The following is an 11417-nucleotide window of genomic DNA, read 5'->3' on the forward strand; positions in this document are numbered from 1 at the left end:
TCATTATAGATTATACTCTATTCATTTCATGTTTGTACTAATTTGAATTTAATAAACCAATGTGCTAATTCCTCTTTTTCAAAATCCGAATAATGACTGTAATTTCCTTCTCAAATATTTGAAAATGCTATTTCAGTCTTCTATTTGTAATGCTTCCTTTCTTACTGCTTCTCTCTGGACAGTACTTTAAAATTATACTCTATAAAATAAGATATTCATAATTAATACTTCCCACATGCTGACACATATTTACCCCAAACTGTAATCCCAGACTTTCAAATATGAATTTTTAAACTTTAATTTTAATTTCAAGTGCAGGTTTGTTACACAGGTAAACTTGTGTTATGGGGGCTTGTTGTACAGATTATTTCATCACCCGGGTATTAAGTCTAGTACACTTTTGTTATTTTACCTGATCCTCTCCCTTCTCTCACCCTCCATTCTCCAAAAGGTCCCAATATGTATTGTTCCCCTCTACATGTCCATCTGTTCTCATAATTTAGCTCCCACTTATAAGTAAGAACATGTGGTATTTGGTTTTCAGTTCCTGTGTTAGTTTGCTAAGTATAATATGGCCAAAGTAATATGAATCATTCTATTATAAAGACACATGCACATGCATGTGTATATTTATTGCCACACTATTCACAATAGCAAAGACATGGAATTAACCTAAATATCTATCAATGATAGACTGGATAAAGAAAATGTGGTACGTATACACTATAGAACACTATACAACTAGCTCTTGGTTTTCGGCTCGGAGGAGGCCAAGGTGCAACTTTCTTCAGTCGTCCCGAATCCGGGTTCATCTGACACCAGCCGCCTCCACCATGCCGCTGAAGTTCGACCCCAACGAGATCAAAGTCTTATACCTGAGGTGCACCGGACGCGAGGTCGGTGCCACTTCTACCCTGGCCCCCAAGATCGGCCCCCTGGGTCTGTCTCCGAGAAAGGTTGGTGATGACATTGCCAAGGCAACGGGTGACTGGAGGGGCCTGAGGATTACAGTGAAACTGACCATTCAGAACAGACAGGCCCAGATTGAGGTGGTGCCTTCTGCCTCTGCCCTGATCATCAAAGCCCTCAAGGAACCACCAAGAGACAGAAAGAAACAGAAAAACATTAAACACAGTGGGAATATCACTTTTGATGAGATCATCAACATTGCTCGACAGATGCGGCACCGATCCTTAGCCAGAGAACTCTCTGGAATCATTAAAGAGATCCTGGGGACTGCCCAAGTCTGTGGGCTGTAATGCTGATGGCCGCCACCCTCATGACATCATAGATGACATCAACAAACAGTGGTGCTGTGGAATGCCCAGCCAGTTAAGCACAAAGGAAAGTATTTCAATAAAGGATCATTTGACCAAAAAAAAAAAAAAAAAAGTCACACCAGTTTGGAGTGTAGTAATGTACAATGTCAATTATTATCCAGCATGATTTAGAAGACAGAATACAAAAGCCAAGAAGGCAGACTGTAAAATCAACTTGTAGTTCGAGCTTTGTGTAAGAGAGAGTTCAAATAGAAAAGCAGGCAAATAATAGAGTTCACACAAAAATGAGTTGAAATTATTAGGAATTAAGAAAAACTGACAGACATTAATGAAATGGAAGAAGCCAAGGGACCAGAGATCAGAGTGTGGGTGAAATGTATGTATCGAGGCCAGCCTTGCCTTAGCCTTTGTGAGGCCTAGGGCCAGAGTACAAATGATGATTCCCACACTAGATACCTACACATTTAAAAATTATAATGAAAACTAGATAATTGTTATGTAAAATATGTCTACTAGTCATCTCTTGACTAACCTACCTTTGTCACAACTCAGAACGGCTGGAGGACCACACTGGAATGGACAGCACAGGAAGAGCCAGCCCCAGTTCTCAGCCTGCCATCTTGTCTCTCAGCTTGACTGCATCCCACACCAACACATCTGGTCCATCCTGTGACTCGGCATGCAGTCTGAGAAGGAAGCGCAGAGGCTCTGAGTGGGCTTTAACATTTGGCCCCATGAAAGCCTCAGCCCATCAGAAGGCTCGTAGCCAGAGAAGAAGCAGAGAAGGGTTTCTTATAAAGGTAACCTTTTTGCTTAGGACTAAGAGGTGGTATCGTAGTAACAAGGATTTGAAGAACAGAAACCTGTGGAATTTAAAATCGAATCTCCAAATAATTAAAGGGAACCTTAAAATATATGTTCAATGTACTTGGTTGCTGAAGTAAAAAGAAGATAATATTAAGATTGAGGCAAATGAAGTCACTGGATAAAGCAGGCCTGCAGGTGAACAAAGTTTGGGATACTAAAGTGCCCAAGGCAAGAGCCAGGGATAGAATAAGGGGGACCCTGATATATCAAGTGTTGAAGACTGTGATGAATGAAAGAAACAGTGAGGTTCAAGAGAGGGCAGAGTGAGCAGAAAACCTGTATCACCAAATGGCAGACTTTAGCACAGGTGGATTTGGGAGACCATGGACGTGGAATCACTTGGAAGACACGTGAAGAGCAAGAAAAAGACTGTTGATACCACCTCTGACTCTTATCAAGAGCAGTTCATGTGAAAACAAGCGTCCATTATTTAAAGGCTGGGGAAGAACCAAGTTTCCGATTAAAAAGAAGGTAAAGGAAGCAATGAGAGTGAAGCAATAGGAAGGGGTAACTTTTTAACGCTCTGTGGTAATGGAGCCATGACCACATTCCTCACCGTTGAATCACCAGGACCACACACACTGCCCAGCACACTGTATGTGCCTCATTAAAATGGCTGAATTTATGCATTACATTTGACAGAAGAAAATCTTTCTAACAGTGGTTCTTTCCAAGGAACACATGAAATATTATAAAGAATTGTGTAGACCTTCAGAAAGGGGATCACATAAAGCATTAGATGGCTTTTCAGTTCTGTTCCAAAATTGTGAGTCTACCATGCTGGTTAGAGTACCTGAGTTTCAGTGTCTCAATATTTATAACACAAATGTAAATTACACACAAAACACACACCCCTACACACACTGCACAAGATTTTTTTAAGTTATTATGTCCATAGTTTAAAGCTGAAAAGTCCAACTATCTAGAGGTTATAAATATCACAGAGCTCCACTGTGATTTTAATATTCAGAGAAAAAAGTCAAAAAGAATGTGACCATCTCCTAATGAATGCAATTACTAAAAATATCATCAATTAGAAATGATTTTCACATCAACAGAGCAGTCATAACAGCGTTTTTGAAACTACAGGTGGCAGCCTATTAGTTGGTCATGAGCAGAATGTTTTAATGAAATAAAAAATGTAAAACACTTCTCACATTGTACATAACGATTGCTTGATTAGACTCATCTTGGTTATGGATCATAGATACTAAAGTATTTTTAAATGCCTTATTATTTGTTATGTATTTATTTATTGCTCAAACATTTACAGAGTAGCTACTGTGCTAACATTTGAAGGTAAAATTCATTTTAAAAGACAAGCAAAGTTTCTTTAGAGCTCATAATTGAATGGCAACAGCAGATAATTATACAAGCAAAGAAGCATGAAAATAGAAAAGTGTAAGTTGTCAAGGGAGATCATAAGTAACTCAAGGGGTAAGGAAAAACCACTTTAGAAAAAGTATGGATTAAGCTGATACTTAAAGAATGAGTAAGGGTGAGCTTAGCGATCAACCAGGCTAGTATATTCTATAAGGAGAACAGCAAGAGGCAAGAAAGAAAATATCATGTAATAAACTGAAAGGGATCCAACCAAAATTAGAGCATGGAGGGTGAGAAGATTAACAACTGGAGATGAGGATGGGAGGGTAGGAAGGGGCCAGATTGTACATGGCCTTATGAACCATATACAGCAATTTGAACCTTAAAGCAGGACACTTGGAAACCTATGAAGGATTATAAACATGATCAAATGTTAATCTCAGCAGAGGGAGAAAATATAAAAAGAAAGGAGTAAGACAGGAGATTAAGTGACAAGTCAGGAAGCACCTATCCAAGTAAGAGGTGCCGATGAATTGGCCCAGGCTGGTGAGTGAGGATGAGGAAGTATCATTTAATTGGATATTGGCACCAGAGCCCATGATTCTTGCCCACTAAGGTTGGAATAGGGGAATAGGAGCCCATTTGTGGTATAATGAATCTGTTCAGCCCAGATATTAGTTGACTTTGTAGGGCTTAACAGACATCTAAGTGTTACGGCCATGGGGCAGATAAGTAAAAGGCCCAGACCCCAGCAGAGAGGTCTACCCTGTAGATACTAATATGCTCAAGCCCTTAATGAATAAATAGTAACTGGACATTTTCAGGGTTCAAATAACCATGAGAAGACAAAATTGGCCCTAACTGAAAGCTTAAGTGTTATGAATTCTGGTCATGTTCACTTACTATCCGCAAATGAAACACATGGAAATAAAACCTATCTAGTCACATAAATGGAGAAAATAATACAATACCATAATTATAGAGAAGAAATAACAAAGAGGTGCTTTATAATGCTTCAATATGCAAATGCACATTTTTAAGAAAATAATAGTGAATAACATTTATTCTCTACATAGGACATGGTGAACACAGCATCCACAGACTTAACAAATCATGGTTTATAAATGATTTTGATTCCACAAGGAACATTGCCTCTGGGGATGTAACTTTTCAAAATGGTAAGAAATTCCTGAGTAAACTTCTTAATTATACCATATACACTCTTTGTCAAGTTCCACAGTTGTTTCAATCCTGGAAATTTCAGGGCATATGTTTCCTGGGTTCAAGTGATTCTTCTACCTCAGGCTCCTGAGTAGCTGGAACTACAGGTGTGTGTAACACTCCCAGCTAATTTTTGTATATTTAGTATAGGTGGAGTTTCACCATGTTTGCCAGGCTGGTCTCAAAATCCTAACCTCAAATGATCCACCCACCTCAGCCCCCCAAAGTGCTGGGATTACAAGTGTGAGCCACCGCTCTCGGTCGCTTCCTGCTTTCAAAGCAAGAACTTACCACCTGCTTTAAACCTACACACAGTATATTCATTCAGGTAATAAGTCACTAATAAGGTTTAGTTCTTCTATTTATTCGTACCTATCATTGTAAGTTATTTTAAGATGTCCTCAAAAAGAGAAGGAAAATACTCAGACCACTTTGCAAGAGGTCAATTTTTAGGAGTTCCACACAAAGTTAACCAAATGGACTGCATTATGCTTGCAAAAGACTTTCCAGTATTAATAAGATGTAACATCATTATAAGTAAAGATTCCTACTGGAATGATATCAAGAACACAGAGAGGCTACCTCTTTGTTTGGTTGCAGAAATGAGGGAGGAAATCAAGAGGAGGAAAGGAATTATATCCCAGTGCCATCTGAAGGGTGATTATTTCAAGGCTTCTGAAATAATTCAAGAGCTTAAGTACTTCCTCCTTTTTTGAAACGCGAGTGTTGTATTTTAAACTTTCATTCTTTCCCTAGTAGAGATGAGGAATTAGTAGCTCTGGAAAATTGGATTTAAGAAACATTTAGACACCTGTTTGGTGCTATGGGGACACTGAAATGACAAGCCACAAGACAGCTCACCAGCAAGCTCTGGAGAATGACTCATTTGTATGTAGTTGGGATACAAAACAGGGATCACAGCATAGGAGATGAAAGCATCAACCCTTGACTCATATCTAGAATTTAATTCTGCTCTTATGACTTATTAACCGTGTCACTAACTTTGCATAAGTTACTCTTCCAGGCTTTAGTTCTCTTTTCTGTCAGTACATGTGAGAAACTGCAAAGTGCATATAATGATGCTTATCACGCATGAAATGAGTAACAAATGGAAGACAGAAGCTATTGTTAAGTGATGTGGAGGTCAATTTAAACCGAAAGGTGGTAAAGTATAGAGAAAACGGCCTTTATTTTCCCCAACCCCTACTTTTATTTCAGGCTGGATTCAAAATCCAAAGTCATCTTCAAACCAAAACCTTCCAGGAAAATAAGTTTATAAGTTATAACTTGTCAGTATGACCACACTGAAAATGTTTCCCTTGGCGAAGGTCACCCGCGGAGAGAGGCTTTCATTTTGGGAGCCACATATATTAGATTTTGCTATCAGAAAATTCCCCACCTCCAAACATCTAAATTACATCAGCTATAATCTGATTACTCTTGAATTTACTTCAACAGCGCCAAAAATCATGTTCTATCTTTAGAGCTTATATCACTGCCATGACAAATACCACTGAAAATAATAATAATTGTTCCTCTGGGCTTCACAACCCTCTTACAACAGCTCTTTTTGGGTTAATGAGCCGATATGAAAACACTTCATTCTAAATAAACCCATAAAACTACATTTACCACCTCAGCAAACCTTTAAAATGCATGTGCCCTGATTTAAAACACCAAAATAAAGAGTAAAGTTTAGTTTTCTTTAACCTCTAACTAATAGCCCTGAGTATATGTGGAATATATTTTACATAGCTTCTAATTTTATCAAGCTTTATGTAAAACCTAAGCAACTTATAACAAATCATCACTCCTTCTTTGTCGTCCCATACTCTTAGTAGATGTTAAGAAAAGCACAAAATTTGTAGATGTTGAGTCAAATTAAGATCGTACACAACTAATGGGTCTATTACATAATATAAAAAATTATCTTTAAAACCTCTTGCTACAGACAGGCATTATAACCCTCATTTTATTCCATAGACCTAAGGTCCCAGAAGCAGTGAATGACACAGCTACAATGTAGGTCTGATTCCTATAGACTTTTCACTTCCCCCAATCCCTCTCTCAGTCAGGAAATATAAGGGCCCACCAGTCCCAATATTTCTCTGTTGGGATTAAAAAAAAAAAAAAAACTATGGAAAGAACAAGATGTCTCATAAAGAACCGGACTCGCTCTACCTTTGACCTACCCTCCTTCAAGGCTCTGTCATCCAGCATTCATATGCTCCCACCCCCAGAATGGGAGAAATGCATCTGTTAATAATATTCATAGCTGCCATTCCTGACATACGTGGAAGCCAGAATATGTCTATAATAAGTATAGCAAATTGCATAATAATATATATGTATAATCTCAGTTTTGGAAGAAAAAGTGTTTGTGTGTATTCTTTGTACAAGCATAGAGAAAAATCTAAGAGATTTTAAAGTGTAGTTCCTGCAGAAAAAATAAAATTTGCGACTGGAGGAGACTCTTAATTTTTTACTTTATGCAATTCAAACAAAAATTGTTTTTATAAGAAATGCATATCACTGTCATAATAAAAGAAAAATAACCCAAAGAAGTAATGGTGTAAAAATCAGGATCGTGACTATCTTTGGGGGGGGATGAGAGATTCGAGTAATATTTGAGAAGGGTCATGAGGAGAGCTTGTGTGGGTAATATTGGTATTTTAATTTTTTCTTTTTCATTTTTTCTTCAGAGGCAGGATCTCATCCTGACATCTAAGCTGGAGGGCAGTGGAGGGCTTACTGCTAATTGCAGCCTCAACCTCTGGGGTTCAAGCCATCCTCTCACCCCAGCCTCCCAAAGTAACTAGGACCACAGGCATGTGCAACCATGCTCAGCTAATTTTATTTATTTTATTTTATTTTATTTTATTTTATTTTATTTTATTTTTTAGAGACAGGGTCTCACCATATTGCCCAGGCTGGTCTAGAGCTCCTAGGCCCAAGAGATTCTGCCCCCTTGGCCTTCCAAAATGCCAGGATTACAGGCATGAGCCACGGTGCCTGGCCCGTATTTTAATTTTTGATCTAGGTAGTGGTTACTTGGCTCATCGGTTCATAATACTTTTTTGATTTTTACAACCTTCTTTTGTATCATTTTAATGAAACTACTTTTAAAAAGAGTCACCAAAATCAATTACCAACATGTTCAGGTTAATGATATGTCTGGACTTTACTGCTGTTTCCCAGTGTAATTGTTGTTAATGCTGACTTGTGCTCCCCAGAGTTTTCTCATTTGGACAATACATTACATGGTTTTCTATAAATAGCCTACTAGCATTGTAGTATTTTTAAAGCTGAAATAAACCTTAGAGGTCAACTAGGGCCCAGTGGTTTCCACAATGTTGCCAAGAAAGCATTCTGAAATGTGTGGTAGGGTTTTTGGTTGTCCCAATGCCTAGAAGGACTATGGGTATTTAGCGTACTGTAGCCAATGGTGCTTATTTCTCTACAGTATAATAGAACTGCACAAAGGAATGTCATCTCAGTCTTGTTTTAAAGAAAAAAACCCTGAAATCCAAAATGTTAAGTGAATTGCCCGAGAGCACATTCTTAATAAATAGTAGATCCCATGACTAAAACCTTAGGTTCTTGCCTTATCCACCAGCCTTCTTAGGCACTACATCAAAACCAAAAAGCTGTTGCTCCCTCTTTCCTTTCTTCCTTCCCTTTTCTCTTCATCCTTTTCTCATTTGACTTTCAAACTAAAAGTGTGGGCTTTTTAGCCTACAAAATAATGGCAATACCATTCAACTTTGACTTATAAGTGGTAGAAAATTCAATTTAGCATCAAAAGCAAGGAATTGTTTATTAGCCAGTTGCAATAAGAAATTTGGGGGTAAATCATTCTGAAATACATATTAAAGTCATAAAATCTCACTTTTCTAACCCTTCTCTTCTCCCTCCAGAATTTCCTCCCTCACCACTCTGCCAAGTTCAGTTGCCTGTTTCCCAGAATATAGGATACAACATCTGTGGTGGCTTCCACTGAGATTTATTTTCTAGATTTTCATTAAAATAGCAACTGAATTGACTCAATAAAATGTTGCTTATCCTAATAAAGCCCTTTAGAGCCTTGCAAATTTGCATTTAATACTCTTTAGTGTCATTACAGTATTAATAATCTGTGCCTAAAGAGCAATAAAAAAACCTTTATACTTTGTATTTAATAGAGGTAGCTTCATAACCCTTCATTTTCATGTGACTCGGATCTTAAAGTACCTTAAATGGAGTCACTGACTTAGGCTCAGTAAATCTGAGACTTCTTATAATCTATTGGCCCTCCCTGTATTTCCCAGTAATGAAAAATAACACAGATACATTGCAAGCACCACAGTATGAGCCTTAAGCATCTCCTTAAGAATTAATGATTTCTGATTTACTCAAAGTCTTCTCATTGCTAATGGATCTGAAACAGAAAGAGAACAAAAAGAAATGGAGGAGGAGAAGTAAGGGTAATAAGTTTGCACAAGTCATCTGCTTCTCGTGGAGAAATTCTTCACTACTAACAACTGTGCTAAAGGCATTGTGCAGTTAGCTGGAAGGCTTGAAAGTAGACTGATAAACAGGAGACCAGCAGGTATGATCTAGGAGACTCACATGTGCAGATGTTTTTATTTATTTTCCCTTCAAGTCATTGCCAAAAAAAATCACATCCAGCAACGATTTGTGTCTTTTTTGGCATCTGAACACACACAGTCTGATGGGAGAATCATTTTTATTTTTCCATCGTGTTCAAGATCCATTTTGAAAAAAAAGGATCAGTGAGAGAAGGTGAAAGAGTATTGGAAACTGAGAGATCCACTAGTGGAAAGACACAGGCTGGGCACCCTGCATTTTCCAGAATCTGGAAAATGCAACTGCTATGCTACAGTAATAGTTCTTTTGAGCCCTGTCTGGGCTCAAACTACTATTTAATGTTCAGAGTCTCAGATTTGCTCTGAGCTCAAGTATGATTATAATAAATTTAAAGCTTAATGAAAATAGAGATGAATGAAATGAAAATGAAATGAAAAGCTGTAGAATATCACGCAGCACAACAGCCTAATGCATCTGGCATAGAAACAAACCAACAAAAACCAAGAATTTGAAGCTCTCAGGCTCTCCCTCAGATAAAAGTTCCCTGACAGAAGGAAGAAGCATCTGTTCTGGTGACTTCATGCAGGGGTGAATATATCTAAAAAGGAATAATTCAGGCAAAAAGCAGAAGGAGAGACTTTACCAATGGAAGTACAGAAAACGTGAAAGTTCAAAAATTGAAGAAATGGTCTAATTGTCTTTAAAATAATAGATCTCAGCAAAATGACACAGTGGAAGATTAAGCCTGAATTTAATGACCATTTAAAAACATGGCATCACCAAACCATCTATGTCAAAAAGTACAAGCCAATTTACAAATGGCTTTAACCAAATCTTCATGAAATTCCTTCAAATGCAGGGTAAATGGAAATCCTTCCAACTCCTCCTCTGGAGCTGTACCAAACCCAAGCAAGGACAGCACAAAATAAAGAATCAGGTGGGCGCGGTGGCTCAGGCCTGTAATCCCAGCACTCTGGGAGGCCGACGTGGGCAGATCACCTGAGGTCAGGAGTTCAAGACCAGCCTGGTCAACATGGTGAAACCCTGTCTCTGCTAAAAATACTAAAATTCGCTGAGCATGGTGGCACACACGTGTAGTCCCAGCTACTCCAGAGGCTGAGGCAGCAGAATTGCTGGAACCTGGGAGGAGGAGGTTGCAGTGAGCCGAGATCGTACCACTGCACTCCAGCCTGGGTGACAGAGCGAGACTCTGTCTCTAAATGAATAAATAAATAAATATCAGCGCGTAACTTCATGTAGATTAGACAAAGGCAGGGGATCCTGCAAATCAGTAAAAAAAAGATGACCTATAATTCAGTAAATGTTTCATACCCTTCATATAAACCAAGATAAAATTAAAGTCCCAGATCTCACATGTAAAAACACATGCAGTAAATAACCTTTTAAAAATCTTTTCATCAGAGATGTACGAATGCTACATGAGTTTTTCCTCTCCACTAAGCTGTTCTTGTACATTATTTTCTTATATTTTAAATACCATGAAAGGGCACAGAAAATCACAATTTAGGATGAGAAACATAAGTCTGTGGCATAATGGGAGATACAGCAAATTGTATATTTTTAAAGTGCCTATAAGAAAACCTAAGATATCAAACTTGCCATTATACCAGTTTTTGAAGAGGTACTTTCTTTACCCAAACTCTTATCACTTATTTAAAGAGGTAACCTTTTTTTAAGAAATGCTTTCAGATCGGATTTATAATTTACCCATTAGTTAAAGAATAAGCTTTATTTCTTGTAGAGAAGAAACTAGTAAGCATTCACTGAGATGAACAGCCTCATTTAGCCTCCTTAATTCATTTTACTCACTAGATACTAGGAGTATAACTCAGACAAGGAAAAAAAAAATTTCCATTGAAACGAAGACATCCCAATTTGGATAAAAATATTATTTGTGAGCAAAGAAATTGAAGTTTCTCTATTAACTACAAAATAAACATGAGTGTAAAAAAAAAAAAAAGAACAGAAACTTGGCTTTTCATTTCAGTTCCTGCACTAGCTCTATTCTTTGACCAAAACATATTTGTATTTGTATTTTGCAAAAACAGGAATAATATCAACCTACTTCACAGAATCCATAAAGAATATGATAAGTAACATAACACAAATATAATTGTA

The 11417-nt window shown here is 37.7% G+C and overlaps 1 pseudogene across 1 annotated transcript; it reads left to right on the plus strand.

Moving 5' to 3' along the window:
* Window positions 1-761: 761 nt before the first annotated feature.
* LOC105545470 lies at window positions 762-1293 on the plus strand (annotated as a pseudogene). The gene has a single exon (XR_001006930.1). The product of XR_001006930.1 is annotated as a 60S ribosomal protein L12 pseudogene (transcript).
* Window positions 1294-11417: the final 10124 nt, after the last annotated feature.

Source organism: Mandrillus leucophaeus, unplaced genomic scaffold (assembly GCF_000951045.1).
Source record: "Mandrillus leucophaeus isolate KB7577 unplaced genomic scaffold, Mleu.le_1.0 Scaffold33, whole genome shotgun sequence".
NCBI classification, from domain to species: domain Eukaryota; kingdom Metazoa; phylum Chordata; class Mammalia; order Primates; family Cercopithecidae; genus Mandrillus; species Mandrillus leucophaeus.